The sequence below is a fragment of the Chiloscyllium punctatum genome, chromosome 9, assembly GCF_047496795.1.
Source record: "Chiloscyllium punctatum isolate Juve2018m chromosome 9, sChiPun1.3, whole genome shotgun sequence".
NCBI lineage: Eukaryota > Metazoa > Chordata > Chondrichthyes > Orectolobiformes > Hemiscylliidae > Chiloscyllium > Chiloscyllium punctatum.
Genome location: NC_092747.1, coordinates 16,382,849 through 16,403,021, shown reverse-complemented (window position 1 = coordinate 16,403,021; position 20,173 = coordinate 16,382,849). Strand labels below are relative to the sequence as shown.

At 42.9% G+C, this 20,173-nt stretch overlaps 1 protein-coding gene across 1 annotated transcript in view; it reads right to left on the bottom strand.

The window, feature by feature from the left end:
* The window catches only part of LOC140481160 (interleukin-5 receptor subunit alpha-like), a 74,289-nt gene extending 64,146 nt beyond the window's left edge, over positions 1-10,143 (bottom strand). The window contains exon 1 of the mRNA XM_072576925.1: positions 10,037-10,143. The gene's annotated coding sequence lies outside the window, so the exon portion shown is untranslated. The remainder of the gene's footprint in view (positions 1-10,036) is intronic.
* Between the last annotated feature and the right edge of the window lie 10,030 nt (positions 10,144-20,173).

Here is a 20,173-nt window from a genome sequence, read left to right as displayed (position 1 = left end):
CTCAGAGCGGGGAGGTGAGGAAGGGAGTTTCCTGCCCAGAGGCCAGAAGTAACCATTTAAGACTCACTTAAAGGTTACTCTACCAGCTGTAGGTGTGGGACATGGGATTTGTGAAATTCACTCAGAAAATCTGGTTGGGTGTGCTTATTGCTTATTAGAGGGGATTGGGTAGAGGGGGATGGTGGGGGAAATCCCTGCAGACAGCCCCAATTAAATATCCCAGGATTAAGAACAGAGAAAGAGTGGATAAAGAGTGGAGCTGGAAAAATCACAGCAGGCTAAGCAGCATCAGAGGAGAAGGGGAGTCGACCTTTCAGGTCGGAACCTTTCATCAGGACAGAGGAAGAGAATCCTTGTTGTCAATTTCCCCTATGCAGCTCACTCACACACCACCCAGCCAACTGGGTCTCCTTCAGTATAGATCCATTTACATCACATATCCCCAGTGAAGGGCTGAGTGGAGTACCAGCAGTGGCCACAGATTACAGTAGTACTCTGAGTACCAGAGAGCTGCTGGCCTCTGATTGGCCTGCAGTTTCCAAGGCCAGGGGGTGCAGGGTACAATTTCTGTTCTACCTGGGGATGAATTCACTGGAAGGTCCAACACTGTCCAGGTGAGTACTCGTGTGTCTTGAAGTAACACCGGGGTGACACAGTGGTAAGCACTGATGCCTCACAGCGCCAGAGACCTAGTTCAATTTCCACCTTGGGCAACTCTCTGTATGGAGTTTGCACATTGTCTGCGTGGATTTCCTCCGGGTGCTCTGGTTTCCTCCCTCACTCCAAAGGTTTGCAGGTTAGGTGAACTGGCCATGCTAAATTGCCCGTAGTGTGAGGTGACGGGGTAAGTGTAAGGGAATGGGTCTGTGTGGGTTGTTCTTTGGAGGGTCAGTGTGAACTTTTTGGGCAGAAGGGCTTGTTTCCACACTGTAAGTAATCTAATAAAGTAGTCTGCATTGGGGTTCAGATCAACTTTGCAGCCAATGGGCATGACCATTAAATCATGCCCAAATATTTGTTCAGCCAGGATTCATAACATTGAGAGTTACAGATGGACAGCAGGATCAGATTTGGCTGTAATACTGAGTTCCTGGATCATTACATGGAATGCATAATTCAGAAACAAAACAGTTGTTCCAACCACTTAAATATTCTGACATTTTCTTCATCTTAATCTACCATTATAACCCTCTACTCCTTTCTGTTTCAATTATCCAGCTTCCCCTTAAATCAATAAACACTGTTCATTTCAGCTCCTCCTTGGCCCAGAGCTTCACATTTTTGCCACTTCTTCAAGCTGTTTCATTTCTGCTGTGTTGCAGAATGGAAAATGGAAGTGATTCAAATGGAGTCTGTCTCTTCCAGGAATTAAAAGCAGCTTGAAAACTCCCTCAGCCCCACTTCATGGGTATGAGAATATTCCAGCTCAAAACGGCAGCTGTTGGCCACCCCATCAAAGAATTTGAGATGTCTTCAAAAGTTCCAGTTGTAACATCAGTTCACCTGGGGTTTCCAACAGTTTCTGCAGAGAGAGAGAGAGGGGCCAAAAGGCCTACTCCTGTTCCTATTTCTTCTGATCTTATGGTTTCACAATAGGCGCCAAGATTTCTTTGCAAAGCAAATTACTATAGCACAAGCCCTTTTCAAAGAAAGACACATATCAGCAAACATTCATAAAGGTAGATGTCTTGGCTTGCAAATGTGAGCAAAAATAATTTGCGTCAGAATCAAGTACTGTGTGATCATTAAGACAGGAGATCAGAGCAATAGCTTCTCAGCAATAAGGCACAGTTATACATTAAAGATGTACACGTTAAAGATCAAACTAATATGTGGGATGGACAAGGACCATGCCTCCCTCAACTATTATACTAGATCCTTTATTGAATTTCTCCCTTGCTAAACTCTTGCTTGACAATAATGTTTCTGCCTCATTTTATAGAATGCGGAGTGTAACCATCTTAAAGTAAAGCATTTGTACTCATTTGCAGAGCATCAACATGAATCACATGGAATTACCAGATGTTGTTTTCATTCAGACGTTAAAAATGATGTGCTTTGCTTGCTAGAAACCAACAAATACTCACTCACTTAAAACCTTGGTTTTTCAATTTACCATCCTGTGTGTAAAATGAGTCACACAAGCAAGAATATTACTGGTCTGTGCTGTACTTGGAAAGACAATTTCATCCTTTCATGTACTACTGTATATGTATTAACCTACCAGACTTGACTGCCTGCTGTTCTCCCATTCTTTTACCCATGTTAGACTTCATCCAAAATACTGTTGCAATATTCCACCTTGCTTCAAGTGCTGATTGCTCATATATCACCGTATTGTCTTTACAGTGGTTTCCAGTTCCTTAGTCCATTACATTTCTCAAATAAGAATCTCTCATCCACATGTTTGAATCTATCATGGTGGTACCTTATCTTATATATACAATCTTCTCAATCCTACAAGACTGTGCACTGCTTCAAAGTTGCTCCGTTTATGCTATCATATCTAATCTTCCACTTCATCTCCACTTTCCTATCTACTCTCCAATTGTCAGACCACAATTCTGTCTTTCACAGCCTTGAGAATACTAACTGATGGACCATCAGTAGTCAGAAATTTCCAAAAATTCATAAGCCTTGAGGCGAAATAATTTCTCCTTATCTGAGCCCTAAATGATCAAACCCTTATCCTGAAATTCTGTCCCAGTCTTGTGAATTCTCCAGCCAGGAAAAACAGCCTCTCAAAGGTAACAGCAGCTTTAGTACCAACTGAGTTTCAATGTGATCAGCTCACATTAATTCCAGATGATCTAGGCCTAATTTGCTTAGCCTCTCACAATAGGATAGTCTCTTCATCTCAGGAATCAAATTAGACAACATTTCCTTATTCACCTTGAAAGTAAATATATCCTTCCTTAGCGATGGATACCAAAACTGGACCTTGCAATCAAGTGATCTAACCAAAGACCTGTAAAATTGAAGCAATACTTGCTTATTTTTGCACTCCAGTCTCCTCGTAATAAATCTTACTTGCTTTCATAATTGTTACTTTAACTGCATTCTAACCTACTTGTTTGAGTACAGACAGGTGTTAATAGTTGTAAGTTTCAAATCTCTTACAAAATATTCTGCTATTTTTGTTCTTAGACTCCCATTCCTAGACGTGATGGTACAGAGAACACCGAACGGAGAATTCACCACAAAGGTTTACAGGAAAGCCACACACACAGACCAAGTCCTAAACTATGAAAGCAACCACCCCAACACACACAAACGAAGTTGCATCAGGACATTATTCAAAAGGGCCACAACACACTGCAGCACACCAGAACTACAAAAAGAGGAAGAGGAACACCTATACAAGGTATTCGCCAAAAACAGATACCCTCGCAATTTCATCAACAGATGCCTAAGGGAGAGACAACGGAATGAGGACATGCCACAACCCAAAGGACTAGCCACACTACCATACATCAGGCGCATTTCTGAACTGACAGCCAGACTACTGCAACCACTAGGACTCATAACAGCACACAAACCAACAGCCACGCTCAGACAACAACTCACTAGAACCAAAGGACCCGATACCCAGCATGAGCAAAACTAATGTAGTGTACAAAATCCCATGCAAGGACTGCACAAAACACTACATCGGACAAACAGGAAGACAGTTAACAATCCGTATACATGAACACCAACTAGCCACGAAATGACACGACCAGCTATCCTTAGTAGCCACACACACAGACGACAAGCAACATGAATTCGACTGGGACAACACTACCATTATAGGGCAAGCCAAACAGAGAACAGCCAGGGAATTCCTAGAGGTATGGCACTCATCCACAGACTCTATCAACAAACATATCGACCTAGACCCAATATACCGGCCACTACAGTGGACAGCTCGAACTGACAACCGGAAGCGGCAGAGACAGGCCACTATAAATACCGGAGAAAACAGCACAGAAGCGCTTCACAGGAGGCTCCCAAGCACTGAGGATGTCACCTAGACAGGGGACGAAACGTTTGCAAGACAAATTCCCAGCTTAAAAAGGATAATCCAGCCACTTATTGCCCTATCATTCGACTCTTGAAATCATCAACAGTGGTATCCAGCAGCTCTTGCTTTCGATTTGGATTCTGCCAGGGCCACTCAACTTCTGACCTCATTATAGTCTTGGTTCAAACATGGGTCGATTTTCCTGCTCCTCAGATGCTGCCTCACCTGCTGTGCTTTTCCAGCACCACTCTGATCTAAACCTTGCAAACCCAAGGCCACTAGAAAGACAAGGACAGCAGATACATGGGAACACCACCACCTGCAAGATCCCCTTCAAGCCATTCACCCATCCTGACTTGGAAACATGTCATTATCACTTCACTGTCACTGAGTCAAAAATGTTGCAATCCCCTCCCTAGCATTGTGGGTCTACCTAGACCAAATGGACTGCACCAGTTCAAGAAGGCATGGCATCTCACCACCACCTGCTCAAGGGCAATGGTGGCTGCACAATAAACACTGGCCAACCAGCGATGTGCATACATCACAAGTGCATACAAAATAGCTGACTTTGATCATACTCTAACGTTCTGAGTGCTTTGTTTAAGGTGTACTCAATACAAGATGTCAGTATTTTCACTGGCCTGCAATTCCCTATTCTCTCTCTCTCACTTTTCTTCAGTGCTACCGATACTCAATGACAAAATGCTGCAAACTATTCCAGAATCTCAGATCGTTTGGAAAAGTATAAATGGTGCATTCATGATCTCTGGAATAGTTTTAGAATGCTAGGATCAACATTGTAAATTCATTGCCCTCATATATCTGAGCTGGACAAATACCCCTCTGATTTAGAAAGGGGATTGAATTGGAGCAGCAACAGAGACACAGAATGGAAGAAAGGAGGAACTGGCTTGAATTCTCAACAATTAATGACAGGTGAACAAGATTAGTCTTAACTGTTCAAAAAAAGGGTCACTAGGTTATGCTTTCTCTCCACAGATGTTGTCAAAAGTGCTGTGTTTCTCCAGCAATTTCTGTTTTTGTTTTAGTCTCTATCCTGGCTGTGATAGCCGTACCTAACTAATACCTGTACAGCTTGTTGGTTAGCGTGTAACGAACGATACCTTAGAAATAGCATATTGCTTGAGGGTACAAGAGCACTGCTTGAGGAGACAAATTCAGAAAAATCCCTTAAATCAAGCAGCTTTTGACAAAAAATAAACACTAGAGATTAGTTAGCACATTTAAAGCACTAGGACCAAGAGATCATGCAATAACATGAATTAAGGACTAGCAAACAGACAGGAAACAGAATCATAGGATCCCTACAGTGTGGAAGTAGGCCATTCAACCTATCAATTCCCAACCCCTATCCTATCCCTGTAACCCTGCATCTCCCATGGCTAATCCACCTGGCCTGCATATCTTTGGACTGTGGGAGGAAACCAGAGGAAACCCATGCAGACAGGGGGAGAATGTGCAAACTTCCCACAGGCTCTCGCCTGAGGCTGGAATCAAACCAGGTCCTTGGCACTGTGAGGCAGCAATGCTAACCACTATACCATCGTGCCACATCAGAGTGGTTCATTCTCATGCTGTCAAGCTGTGACTAGTGAGGTTCCGAAAAGATCTGTACTTTGTTGCACTGTGAGTACAATATATATCAGTGGGCAGCAGGGTGGCACAGTGGTTAGCACTGCTGCCTCACAGCACTGGAGATCCGGGTTCAATTCCCGCCTCAGGCGACTGACTGTGTGGAGTTTGCACATTCTCCCCGTGTCTGCGTGGGTTTCCTCTGGGTGCTCCGGTTTCCTCCCACACTCCAAAGATGTGCAGGTCAGGTGAATTGGCCACGCTAAATTGCCCGTAGTGTTAGGTAAGGGGTAAATGTAGGGATATGGGTGGGTTGCACTTCGGCGGGTCGGTGTCGACTTGTTGGGCCGAAGGGCCTGTTTCCACACTGTAAGTAATCTAATCTAATGATTCTGATCTGGTGAAAAATGTAATTTTCCAAGTTCACAGATGACACAAAACCAAGTGGGTATTCAGAGTATTTGAGAAGATTCGTAGTTCAGGTTGTGGATGAGATTGTTGACTTGCTCACTGAGCTGGTAAGGTTACTTCAAACTGAGCGTGACCCATGAGCACCTCCACTTGCTGCATGGATGTCTCAGAAAGCAGGTGCGACCACACTGTACAAAATACAAGGCACCTCTCAACATCGCACAGCAAGTAGCAGGACAAAACAGCCACAGGATGTTATGGGCATAAGTTAACGATGCCCACAACTGCCTCCACAAATACAAAAAGGAAATTCTGCGCCAAAAAACTGCACACAAACTCGACCAACTATGAATGGACCACAACACTAGAATTAGCCATCTTTGTTAAACAGCAGAAGATGAAGACAAAGAAAAGACTGGCCTTACAGGAGGAACTGACTAAACTCACCCACAACATCAACAAGGCCAAATCAGGCATTTGGATAAAGAACCTGTCAGACCAACCATTAACAGATACTGAAGCCCACTGGTAGGCAGACTGAATTACAACCACAGAGACACCAATAAAATGGACTTCCTAGTGGCATTAGAAGCCACTCTCAAGAACGGCTGACTCAGAGAGGAAACCCAACAGATCATTAGGCAGACAGTAGCCCCAAAGTTAAGCAGAAAAAGAGAAGACACCCTCAACACACAAAACAGGAAAACCCTAGAAGGACTCAGGAGGACAAAATCATTATAATCGAACCAGCAGACAAAGGGCACATGACTGTCATACTGAACAGAGATAATACATTGAGAAAGCAAGCATACTACTAGCAGATACTGACACTTACCAACAAATGGCAACAGACCGGACACCACAACTGCAAAACAGCATCACAGTTGCCCTGAGAAATCTACACAGGATGGAAGAAATCAGCAAGATGGATTTCCAATAAAGTGAAGCCATAGGGATCCAACATATCCCACTTCTATGGACTCCCAAAGGTACACAAACCAAGGGCCCTCCTCAGACCCATAGTTTGATTCCCGGGAAAACCGACATACAGACTAGATAAGGACTGCATCAAAGACTAAAACACCTAGTGGACAACTCAACCCACTCCATCTACTCTCCACCCAAGAATTCCTGACCACCATCAAGGACACCAAACTAGATGAGGGCGAGATTAGGGTCTCCTTTGATGTGACAGCATGTTCACCTCCATAAACACTCTCTTAGCCAAGGAAGCATGAGGTTCGCTACTCAAAGGACCAGGCAACATACAACACCAACAGCAACAGCAAAGGCAGCACCATCAAACTACTGGATCAGTGCCTCACAACCCACTTCATCATTAATCACCAGGTACACAGACAAATCAATGGAAAACCCGCGGGATCACCGATATCAGAACTAATAGCAGAAACTGTCATGCAAAGACTAGAACAGACAGCACAGCCCACAATCCAGCCAAAACTATGGATTCACTATGTTGATGACACATTTGTCATGACCAAATGCTCTCAGCTAAAGGAAACCCATCAACGCATAAACAACATCCTTATCAGCATAAAATTCACTAAAGAAGAAGAGAATAACAACCACCTCCCTTTCTTGGATGTAATGGTTGAACACAACACCAATGGGGAGCTTCAGATTTGCATGTACAGTAAGGCCACCCACACTGACAAACAGCTACAACAGCAACTATCCCAACACCCACAGGCAGAGCTGTATTAGAGCATTGTTCAAGTGAGCCATAACACACGGCAGAACCCCAGATCTGCACAAAGCTGAAGAAAAACAACTACTCAACATCTTCAGAAATAAAGGATACCTAAAAAGCATAGTCTGCCAATACCCACATGACAGACCACAACAGGAAGACACAACACTCCTGGACTCACTGGGCACACTGCCAAACAGTAAGGGCATATCAGAAATGATCACCAGAACACTCCAACCCTGGGTATCATGGTTGCCCACAAACCGACTACCGCACTATGACAGCTATTAACAAGTATAAATGGCACGGTGCGGCATGGTGACTCAGTGGTTAGCACTGCTGCCTCACAGCATCAGGATCCCAGGTTCGATTCCAGCCTCGGGCGACTGTCTGTGTGGAGTTTGCACATTCTCCCCGTGTCTGTGTGGGTTTCCTCTGGGTGCTCCAGTTTCCTCCCGCAGTTCAAAGATGTGCAGGTTAGATGAATTGGCCATGCTAAATTGCCCATAGTGTTAGGTGCAATAGTCAGAGAGAATTGGGTCTGGGTGGGTTACTCTTTGGAGGGTAAGTGTGGACTGTTTGGGTCTGTTTCCACACTGTAGGGAATCTAATCTAATCTTAACGATCCCATATCCACAACTAACAGTACATTACGTATGAAATACCATGTAAAGACTGACAAAAGCACTAGATAGGGCAAACAGGAAGGAAATTACTCACCAGGGTACACAAACACTAACTAGTCATCAAGGGACATGACCAGCTATCACTTGTATCCATACACACGGACAATGAAGGACACTAATTCAACTGGGACAAGGTATCCAACCTAGGACAAGCCAAACAGAGACATGCCCCAGGAATTTCTGGAATTCTGGCACTCAACCTGGAACTCCACTAACAAACATGTAGAGTTGGACCCCATATCCCAACCATTAAGAAACATAGCCAGAAACTGGAAATGACAGCAGCAACCCCATCAGACCCGGACACATAAATAGCAAGTGGGACAGAACACCGATGCTTCACCGGAAGTGCATTGATGATGTTACCAAGGATGATGACAAAACATCTGCAAACAAACTCACCAGCTCAGCAAGCAAGTCAACAAATAGGTGGAAATGTACGCTATGAGGAAGATACAAAATGGCTTCAACAGAGTTTGGATGGTGAACAGGCAAAGACATGGCAGATGGGTTATAATATAATTCTTTCACATGAAAGAATGCAATGTTTCCCAGTTTAATAAGAGGAAAAGATGTGAAGTGTTTTTCAAAAATAGTAAGACATCCAGAGTTACAGGACTCGAAACGTTTTCTCCACAGATGCTGCTGCTTGCTGAATCTTCTGTTATTGTTTATTTTGGATCTCCAGCATTCATAGTTCTTTGGTTTATTTTAGGACAAGTATTATTGCCATGGAGAGGGTAAGTTCCACTAAGTTTGTTCTCAGAATGATGAGACTGTCCTGTGAAGATAAATTGGGCAAAGTGGATCTGTATTCTCCAAAGTTTTGAAGGGTAAGAAATGATCATATTGAAACTTACAAAATAGTTAAATAGGTAAATTTGGATATTTCCCTAGGTTGAGGAGTCCAGAACCACGGGACATAATTTAAAACAAAGGTGAAGTCACTTTAGATTGATATAATTTACTCAGGGAGCTGTGAATCACTGTGAATAGTACGTTTCTGCTTCTATGTTCCTAATTCAAGCTCAATTACTGATGGCCATGCTTTGCTGGGCACGAGACAGTCACCAGGAGGTCAGACCACTTGTGACACATTGCTTTTTGTTTACTTAGAATTAAAGGACAATTACGTAAGAATAAAGTGTAATATAGGAGGGAGGAATAATTTTTTTCTCTCAGAAACCCATTAGTCTTTGGAATTCTCCACACTAGAGAACAGTCAAGACTAAAAACATTGAATATACTTAAGGCTGAGCTCATCAGCCCTTTGAACAACATGGACTCAAGTGTTAGAGGGGAACGGGCAAAGGTGAAGTTGAGGCCACAATCAGGTCACCAACGACCTTATTGAACAATGGAGCAGACCTGAAGGGCCAAATGCTTCGATTTCTTATTATTTTATCCTTGAAAGTCCAACAAAATAAAATCTCACACTCTTTTTCGCACATTATCAAATACTGAGAGAAAGTTAAAAAAAAAACTTCCAAAGAATTAAAGTGTTCCAAATTTGCTACAAAAATTAAACTCATACAAATCTAAGTCAAGTCAATAAAACGATGATTGCTGCAAGTTTGTTCTATGGCAAATTTACGTTGTGGCAGTTGAAATAGCCAATCAAAGTCTCACCTTTAACAATGGGCTGGAGAGAGAACTGTCCCTTTCCTTTCCAAGACAGGTACCTGAAACGTTAGGAGCTCAGTGACAGTACAAGTGGCTTCGCCTCCAAGTGTATACACTATCATGTGAAGCACAGTACGACAGCTTCTATTTAAAAGGGAAGTCCCTATGCATCATGCTGTTGTTGTGAGGTCACCATCTAATCAGCAGCACTTCCTGTAAGTCTATTTACTGTAATCCATGAAACCGGGGTTTATACAACAGAGACCACTGAACAAGTTACTTATCGTCCAGATTTCACTTATCCTGAAGGAATTCAATGCAGCAAATGCATGGGAATATAAATATTTCCACATTAAAATGAGTCACATTCCATGTCAAACACTTTGAATTTTACTAGCATTCCTTAATTGGCACTGAGTCTAAACTTCCTCCCTAACAGGATTTATTTATATCTTTATATAATTGTTTATGCTTGAGCATCATATTGATTTTTAAAAATATTTTTCTAGGGATACTTTGGCAAGGCCAGCAAAAAGGGCTATTTCTAAGAACATAAGAACATAAGAACTAGGCTCAGGAGTTGGTCATCTGGTCCCTCGAGCCCGTTCCATCACTCAATCAGATCATGGCTGATCTTTTCGCGGCCTCAGATCCACTTACTCATGCTCTCACTGTATCCCTTAATTCCTTTACTGTTAAAAGAAAATCTATGTTAGTTTGAAAAGCGAGTACTGATTTAATGTCAACTGCTTCACTGGGCGGGGACTTCCATAGATTTACAACAGTCTGGGTGAAGAAGTTCCTTCTGAGTTCAGTCTTCAATCTGTTCCCTCTAATCTTGAGGCTATGCTGTCTTGTCCTAGCTTCACCTACCAATGGAAACATCCTCTCTACTTCTACCTTATCTATTCCCCTCATAATTATATATGTTTCCATAAGATCCCACCCTCATTATGCTGTATTGCAATGAATATAATCCCAGCCTACTCAGTGTCTCCTCATCAACCAACCCCCTAAATTCTGGAATCAACCCAGTGAGCTTCCTCTACACCCTGTCTAGTGCCAGTACAATCCTTTCTCAAGCAAGGAGACTAAAACTGCACACAGTACTCCAGGTGTGGCCTCACCAGCACAGCTGCAACATAACCTCCCTGCTTTTAAACTCAGCCCCTGCTGAAGAACAAATTTTCATTTGTCTTCTTAATTACTTGTTGTACCTGCAGACCAACCTTCTGTGATTCATGCACAAGGACACCCAGGTCCCTCTGCATAGCAGAATACTGCAACTTTTTACTGTTCAAGTCATAGTCCTTTTTACTGTTACTCATACCAAAATGGATGACTTCTTAACATCGTATTCCATCTGCCAGGCCTTTGCCAATCACTCAAAGTATATACATCCCTTTGTAAAATGTCATTGTCCTCTGCATACTTTGTTCTGCCACTCACCTTAGTGTCACACTACACATGATCCCTGAGGAACACCATTAGTCACTGATTGCCAGCCAGAATAGTACTCATTTATCCCCACTCTGCTTCATGTGAGTCAACCAATCCTCTGACCATGCTAATACTTTACCCATAATGCCATGCATCCTTAACATATGCAGCAGCCTCATGTGTGGCACCTTGCCGAAGGCCTTTTGGAATCAAGGTACACTACATCCACTGGGTCCCCATTGTCCACCTTGCTTGTATTGTCTTCATAGAATTCCAAAAGATTTGTTAAGCATGACCTGCCCTTCATGAACCCATGCTGCATCTGCCCAACAGGACAGTTCTATCGAGATGCCTTGCCAATTTTTCCTCAAAAATAGACTCAAGCATCTTCCACACTATAGAGGTTAAGCCAACTAGTCTATAATTCCCCATCTTTTGTCTACCTCCCTTTTAAAATTGTGGCATCACATTTACTGTTTTCCAATCTACTGGGACTGCCCCAGTGTCCAGCGAATTTTGGAAAATTACCACCAGTGCATCTGTTATTTCTCCTGCCATCTCGTTTAGTACCCTGGGATGCATTCCATCAGGGCCAGGAGTCTTCTCTATCCTTAGCTCCATTAGCTTGCCCAACACTACCTCTTCCGTAATAATGATTGTTTCCAGATCCTCACCTACCTTCATCTCTTTGTCACTTATTGGCATGTTATTAGTGTCCTCACTGTGAGGACCGATAAAAAAAACTATTCAATGCCTCGGCCATTTCCTCATATCCCACATCCAAGTGCCCCTTCTCATCCTTTAAAGGACCAATGTTTACTTTAGCCAATTTTTTTTGTATAATATATTTATAGGAAATTTTGCTATCTGTCTTTATATGCTATGGCTAGCTTTTTCTCATGTTCTATCTTATTTTTCTTTATAACTATTTTTGTGGCTTTCTGTTGACCTCTAAAGGTTTCCCAATCTTCTAGTTTCATGCTGTTTTTGGCCACTTTGTATGTCTTTTCTTTTAGTTTGATAGCCTACCTTATTTCCTTAGATACCCATGGCAGATTACCCCTTTTCTTACAGTCCTTCCTTTTCACAGGAATATACTTTTGCTGAGCACTTTGAAAAATTGCTTTGGAAGTCCTCCACCACTCGTCAACTGTCCCACCATAAAATCTTTGTTTCCAGTCTACTTTAGCCAAGTCCTCCCTCATTCTATTGTAGTCTCCCTTGCCTAAGCATAGGACCCTGGTATGGATTTTATCTTCACACTCTCCATCTGTGTTCTAAATTCAACCATACTCTGATCCTCCTTCTAAGAGAATCCCTAACTATGAGGTAATTAATTATTCTCTAATTAATGTCTCATTACACAGGACCAGATCTAGGATAGCTTGCTTCCTTATCTGTTCCATTATATACTGTTCAAGAAAACAGTTGTAGATACACTCAATGAGGTACTCTCAAGGCTACTCTGACTGAGCTGGTTCGACTAATCGACATGTAGATTTAAAACTCCCCCATAATAATTGCTGTACCATTCTGCTATACCAAGAGGTGAGCTGCCTCTTTGAACTGCTGCAATTCACATGGTGTAATATCCACAAGTTCTCTTCCATTGGCAGGTCCGGGTTTCTGACCCAGCAATGCTGAAGGTACGGTGATGCATTTCCAAGTCAAGATGATGAGGGGCTTGGAGAGGAACTTGCAAGGGGGTGCTGTACCCATGTATCTACTGCTCATGTCCTTCCAGGTGGTGGAGGATGTTGGTTTGGAAGGTGTTATAGACAGTGGATGAGCCATTTGCTGCAATATGGTAAAAACAATAACTGCAGATGCTGGAAACCAAATACTGGATTAGTGGTGCTGGAAGAGCACAGCAGTTCAGGCAGCATCCAACGAGCTGCAATACTGCAGGCACTGTTCTCCATTGGTGGCAGGAGTAAATGTTTGAGGTGGTACATGGAGGATCAAGCAAGCAGCGTGCTTTGACTGAGCTCATTCTGAGCTTTTTGAAAGTTGTTGCAATTTGTGCTGACACAGGAAAATGGAGAACATTCCTGATCTTACTTTTCAATTGCTGCACAGGCTTTGCGGCAACAAAAGATGAACATCACGCCATTTCTGTCATTTGACTTGCTTTTATTTAGACACAACACAGCATTTATCTGCCTGATTCAGTTCAGTTTAATTGGGTGGTTACTATTTCTTGGAATGATCTTGCTGATCATGCCAATCTTATTCTGCTGTATTGTTGATAAAATTTTCTTAGTCTTTAACATGGTCGGTGAACTGAAAATAGATGTACAGTGATGCTGCTCCTTTAACAAGGTTAGGTTGTCTTTGGTTCTCTTTTGTTCAGGAGGTTGTAAAAGCACAGCTTCTGAAAAATCTGAGGATAAATGGTTTTAGGGCCAATTTGATGATAGCTAACAGATACTGCCTCAGGCAAAAGGCTTTTAAATTTTTTTAAATTGTACAACAAAAGGGGAGTGGTCAGTTCTCCCAGCTCAGCTTTTCCCTGGTTTGGTTTGATCTGGCTGCTGTTTCAAGACACAGCTAAATGAAAGTAGTAGATTCATGCAGATCCCTCTCTTTAACTTCTCTTCTGTAAGACCCTGTGTTTGATTTTACCTTTTTGTGCCAAGGGGAGTTTATGGGGATTGTTGCAAGTAATTGGAACAGCATCATTAACTTGGGATGGTCTGTTGGATTTTCAGATAAGTTAAGTTATTCAGTATTTTGTTCTCTTTTGTTTGTGTTTTATTCAGTAATCTTGTAAATAAATTCTGTTTTGTTTAAACTAAGTGGTTTGACCAATTGCATCCTGCCTGGGAAATCTGTGTCCCACCTACTTAAAACAACTAGCAAAGTAAGGGTCTTGGCTACTTTTTTGAAATGTTTTGAGGGGGCTGGTCTGATTCCTAACAGATGACACAAATTGTTTCGCCCACTTTTTAGTTATAATGATTCCAGTAAGGTAGATGAGTGGTCAAGATTTCAGTTTCAACTCGACAAGGTTATTTTATTGCAAGTTCTTGTTGAAGGTTCCTTGAAAGTAAAGAGATAAACTAAAACAAAACTAATACCCAGATTTATATTAAGACAAAAGAATACTGTAAGTAAAGGTTCCTGTTATGTCTTTGTGGTATACATTTAGAGTCATAGAGTCAAAGAGATATACAGCACAGAAACAAAACCTTCAGTCCAACTTGTCAATGCCGGCCAGATATCCTAAATTAATTTAGACCTATTTGCCAGCATTTAACCCATATCCCTCTAAACCTTTCCTATTCATATTGCTTGAGTCCTTGGTTGTTGAATTGAAGTGATTATCACATGAAGTCAAATTCACGGACAGCAAAAGCTTCCACAGTTGAGCAGCTGGTGTTTACTTGTAACTGTAGACTCAGGGAGTAGGAGCTTTGAGACAGAGAGAGAGAGAGAGAGAGAGAGAGAAAATTAAAGAGAGAGTGGTAGAAATAAAGAGACAGAGAGAAAAGGTTTCCGATTCCTTACTAGTTAAGTGGCTCTAGCCCTTTTTGATTGTCTGGACTCTTTTGGCAGAATTGGGGCTGATTTCTGAAGCAAAGATTTCTCTTAGACTGAGAACTCTCTTCTCTGAAGACATTAACCTTCTGAGGAAGGTCTGTTTTAAAGTTGTGTTAGACATTTATGCAGATCAATGCTCAAAGTGGTGGTGTATTATTTTCTGGGAATCAAGGGTTCCACAAATTGTCTGGAGTCTATTTGAAGCTCTTTGCTCTTCTCTGCAAATCTCACATTCTCACAGTGACACTGCTTGTTTGTAAGCTCCTGTCTAGCTCAATTGGCTAGACAGCTGGTTTGTAATGTAGAGTGATACCAACAATGGCATGTTTAATTCCTAGACCAGCCAAGGTTATCATGAGAATCCTGCTATCTAAACCTTGCCCCTTGCCTAAGGTATGATGACCCTCAGGTTAAACTGCCTCCAGTCATTTCCCTCTAATGGGAGAGCAGCTCAATGATCCTTTATCTTTGCCATGTGGCACGGTTACTCAGTGGTTAGCACGGCTACCTCACAGCGCCAGGGACTTGAATTGGGCGACTGTCTGTGTGGAGTTTACACATTCTCCCCGTGTCTGCGTGGATTTCCTCCAGCTGCTCTGATTTCCTCCCACAGTCCAAAGATGTGCAGATTAGGTGAATTGGCCATTCTAAATTGCCCATAGTGTTCAGGGGTGTGTATGTTACGTGCATTCGTCAGGGGTACATGTAGGGTAGGGGAATGGGTCTAGATTGGTTACTCTTCGGAGGGTCGGTGTGGAGTTGTTGGGCCGAAGGGCCTATTTCCACATTGTAGGGATTCTATATCTCTCTAATCCACTGAGAATTTGCAGTCAGATGAGTTGCAACAGCCATGCTTTTAACTTCTTGTGTCTTGTTACAGTCATATTAACATTTTTCTTACAAAAACAAAGCAGCCTTTAAACCAGATTCTTCAAAAATTGCTGGATCATAACTATACTGTCATGACAACAGCCTCTGATAACCTTCAGCTCTTAGTTTGATTTGTTGCTGGTATTGCCTGATAGCAAGTGGAGATAGAAAATCTTTAGTCAAGAATGTTGTCATTCAGAAAAAATGATAAGAAACCTCTTCTGCTCTGAAACTGAGCTTCTGTCTTGTGGTTTGTGACATTGTCCTGAGAGGAAGAAGAACACAAACAGTCGAGTAAAGCTGACAGGTTCAGCTGAGAGGAAACCACACGTCATGACTCAAGTTCCAGTCTTCTGCAGGACTGCTCTTTGTCAGTTTAAAAACCAAAAACAATTGAACAGGAAAGTGCCTGAAGAACACTGTAAATTCATGAGGATGAAAGGAAGGGTGTCGAGTTTCCCGTTTGAGTGTAATCAGAAAATTAGGCACAACTTACCCTTGGGATGGCCCCAGGTTTCTTTTCAAACCCATCTGGAAATCCATAAGTGAAATCACAAAGAAAGATTTTTCACAAACCAGTGTAATTGGCAGCAGGATTTAAGACATCTTGAATGGTGAAGGTAATGATGAGTTAGTTGGGGAAATATGGCAAGATCAGAAAATAAGACCCCAGATTTCATTTTCCAAATACTTTAAGAATGGAATGAGAATCTCATCATTGAATTGAATTGAATCAAATTTACTGTCACATGTTCCAAGGCACAGCAAAAAGCTTTGTCTTGCAAGCAATATAGACAGATCACAGAGTTAAGTAGCATAGATCATAAGTAATAGGTAAACAGCAGCAAAAACAAAAACACAGGTACAGGTGTTTGTGAGTCCATTCATTATTCTAACAACAGCAGGGTAAAAACTGTTGCGAAACCGGCTGGTGTGTGTGTTCAGGCTTCTGTACCTTCTCCCCGATAGTAGAAGTTGTAGAAAAATATTGCCAGGGTGGGATGAATCTTTGAGAATGCTGGCAGTCTTTCCTTGACAGTGGGCCTGGTAGATGGCCTCTATAGGTGGGAGGTTGGCCTTTGTGATTGTCTGGGCTGACTTCTCCACTCTTTGTAACCATCTCCGATTTTGAGTGTTACAGATACATCCAGACAGAATGCTCTCGATGGCGCACCTATAAAAGTTCGCAAGGGTATTCGCTGTCATGCCAAATTTCCTCAGCTGCCTGAGGAAGAAGAGACGGTTTTGGGCCTTTGTAACCAGTGCATCAACGTGAAGAGTCCAAGAAAGCTTGTTGTGGATGACCACTCCCAGGAGCTTGACACTCTCCACTTGTTCCACCTCTGTGCTGTTAATGTGTAGAGGGCATAAGTAACATCCCACCAAAAGTCAATAATGAGTTCCTTGGTTTTACTGGCATTGAGAGCTAGGTTGTTCTCAGGGCATCATTTTTCCAGGTCTTAAACCTACCATCTGTAGTCTGTTTAGTTGCCATCTGAGATTCGACCTGACATTTGAGAGGTGAGGGATCCATCTGCAGGCATTAATCACAGAATTATCATGGTCCATAAGGAGACCAATCAGCCCATTGTGTCTGCTCTATTACCTACTGCCAAACTCCTGCTTTTACCCATATTCCTGGACATCAAACAAAAAAATTCAATGCCCTCTTGAATACTTCAGTGGAACCTGCCTCCAAAACATTCCCAGGCAGTCCATTCCTTTCCCTAATCCACAATATTGAAGATAAACCCAAAACAAAAGCAGTCGTCAACAGGTCATTGTCGTCACAAAATGATCATAAATCATCTCTGGGAGAAAATGTGGACTGTATATGCTGGAGATCAGAGTTGAAGAGTGTGGTGCTGGAAAGGCACAGCCTGTCAGGCAGCATCCAAGGAGCAAGAGAATTAACATTTTGAGCAAGCCCTTCATCAGGAATGAGGCTTGTGGCCTAATAGGGCTGGACTTAATGGCTCCAATGTCCTGAGGTGCCAAATACTGTGCACAAACCCCAGCTGTCTGAGAAGAAACAACGGTTCCACTCACTGACTGAGACCCAATACTACAAGAAATCCAAATCATCAATCAGCTTCTTCATTTCAGTTGCATTTCTGCTAATGAAGTTCCTTGTATCTTGGGAGATCTTTTCCAACCCAGCTTCTTTGAGGACTGCCATATATTCTTTGTTATTCTGGTCTCAGTCTGCAGAAATGGGAAGCGGCGTGGGGGAGGGGGGGAGCAGTGCGGGGCTGGGAGGAAGGCAGCTGGGAATGTGATAGGTAGCTGAAGATAGAGGTGAAGGTGATAGGTCGGAGAAGAGGTTGGAGTGGACAAGTGGGAAGGAAGATGGACAATAAGATAGTTCAAAAAGCGGTGTCGAGTTGGAGAGTTGGATCTGGGATAAGGTGAGGGGAGGGGAGAAGGGGAAACTGGTGAAATCAACATTGATCCCGTGTGGTTGGAGGGTCCCAAGATGGAAGATGAGGTATTCTTGCTCCAGACTTTGGGTGATTAGATTTGGTGATGGAGGAAGCCCAGGACCTGCATATCCTTGGCAGAGTGGGACAGGGAGTTAAAGTGTTCAACCAAGGGGCAGTGGGGGTGTTTGATCCGGGTGTCCCAGAGATGTTCTCTGAAACGATCCACAAGTTGCCATCCTGTCTCCCCGATGTAGAGGAGACCACATCGGGAGCAATGGATACACTCTGCCTCCCCAATGTCCATTGCTCCCGATCAGGTTCATCGTTTCAGAGAACATCTCTGGGACACCTGTATCAAACAATCCCACCGTCCGTGGTTGAACACTTTAACTCCCTCTCCCACTCCAGTCACATCCTGGGCCTCCTTCACTGCCAAACCCTTACTACCCTATGCCTGGAGGAGGAATGCCTCATCTTCTGCCTTGGGACCCTGCAATCACATGGGATCAATGTAGATTTCATCAGTTTCCTCATTTCCCCTCCCTCCATCTTATCACAGATCCAATCCTCCAACTCGGCACCGCCCTCTTGAACTGTGCTACCTCTCCATCTTCCTTCCCACCTACCTGCTCCACCCTCTTCTCTGACCTATCACCTTCACCCCCACCCTAACCTCCCTATCATATTCCCAGATACCTACCCGCCAGCCCCACCCACTCCTCCCATCTCTCAGACCTCTTAGGCTACTAGCCTCATTCCTGATGAAATGCTTATGCATGAAACGCTGATTCTCCTGCTCCTTGGATGCTGCCTGACCAGCTGTGTTTTTCCAGCTTTGACATAAATCATCTCTGTCAAGCTGAAGTAATCAGAGGTGATTAGAATTGGAAGTGTCACCTGCAGGCTACAGTCCTAAAGTGATTCCCAGGATCAAATGAATCCTTAGAAGAGTCTAAAGGCAGTAGGAGTATACTTAACAGGGAATTTATGAGGGCAAAAACAGGACATGAGGTAGCTTTGCAAATAGGGATAAGGAGAATCCAAAGGGTTTTTTATAAATTCATTAAGGACAAAAGGGTAACTAGGGAGAGAATAGGGCCCCTCAAAGATCAGCAAAGCAGCCTTTGTGTGGAGCCGCAGGAGATGGGGGAGATACTAAATGAGCATTTTGCATCAGTATTTACTGTGGAGAAGGACATGGAAGATATAAACGTAGGGAAATAGATAGTGACACCTTGAAAAATGTCCATAATACAGAGGAGGAAGTGCTGAATATCTTGAAATGCTTAAAAGTGGATAAATCCCAGGACCTGATTAGATGTCCCCTAGAACTCTGTAGGAAGCTAGAGAAGTGATTACTGGGCCTTTTACTGAGATATTTGTATCTTCAATAGTCACGGGTGAGATGCTGCAAGACTGTCGGTTGGCTAACGTAGTGCCATTATTTAAGAAAGCTGGTAAGGACAAGCCAGGTCACTATAGACCAGTGAGCCTGATGTCAGTGGTGGGCAAGTTGTTAGAGGGAATCCTAAGGGACAGGATGTTCATGTATTTGGAAAGGCAAGGACTGATTAGGGATAGTCAACATGGCTTTGTGTGTGGGAAATCATGTCTCATGAATTTGATTGAGTTTTTTGAAGAAGTAACAAAGACGATTGATGAGGGCAGAATGGTAAATGTGATCTATATGGATTTCAGTAAGGCATTTGAGAAGGTTCCCCATCAGGGACTAGTTAGTAAGGTTAGATTTCACAGAATACAGGGAGAACTAACGATTTGGACACGGAAATATTTCAAAGGTAGAAGACTGAGGGTGGTGATAGAGGGTTATTTTTCAGATTGGAGGCCTGTGACCAGTGGAGTGCCA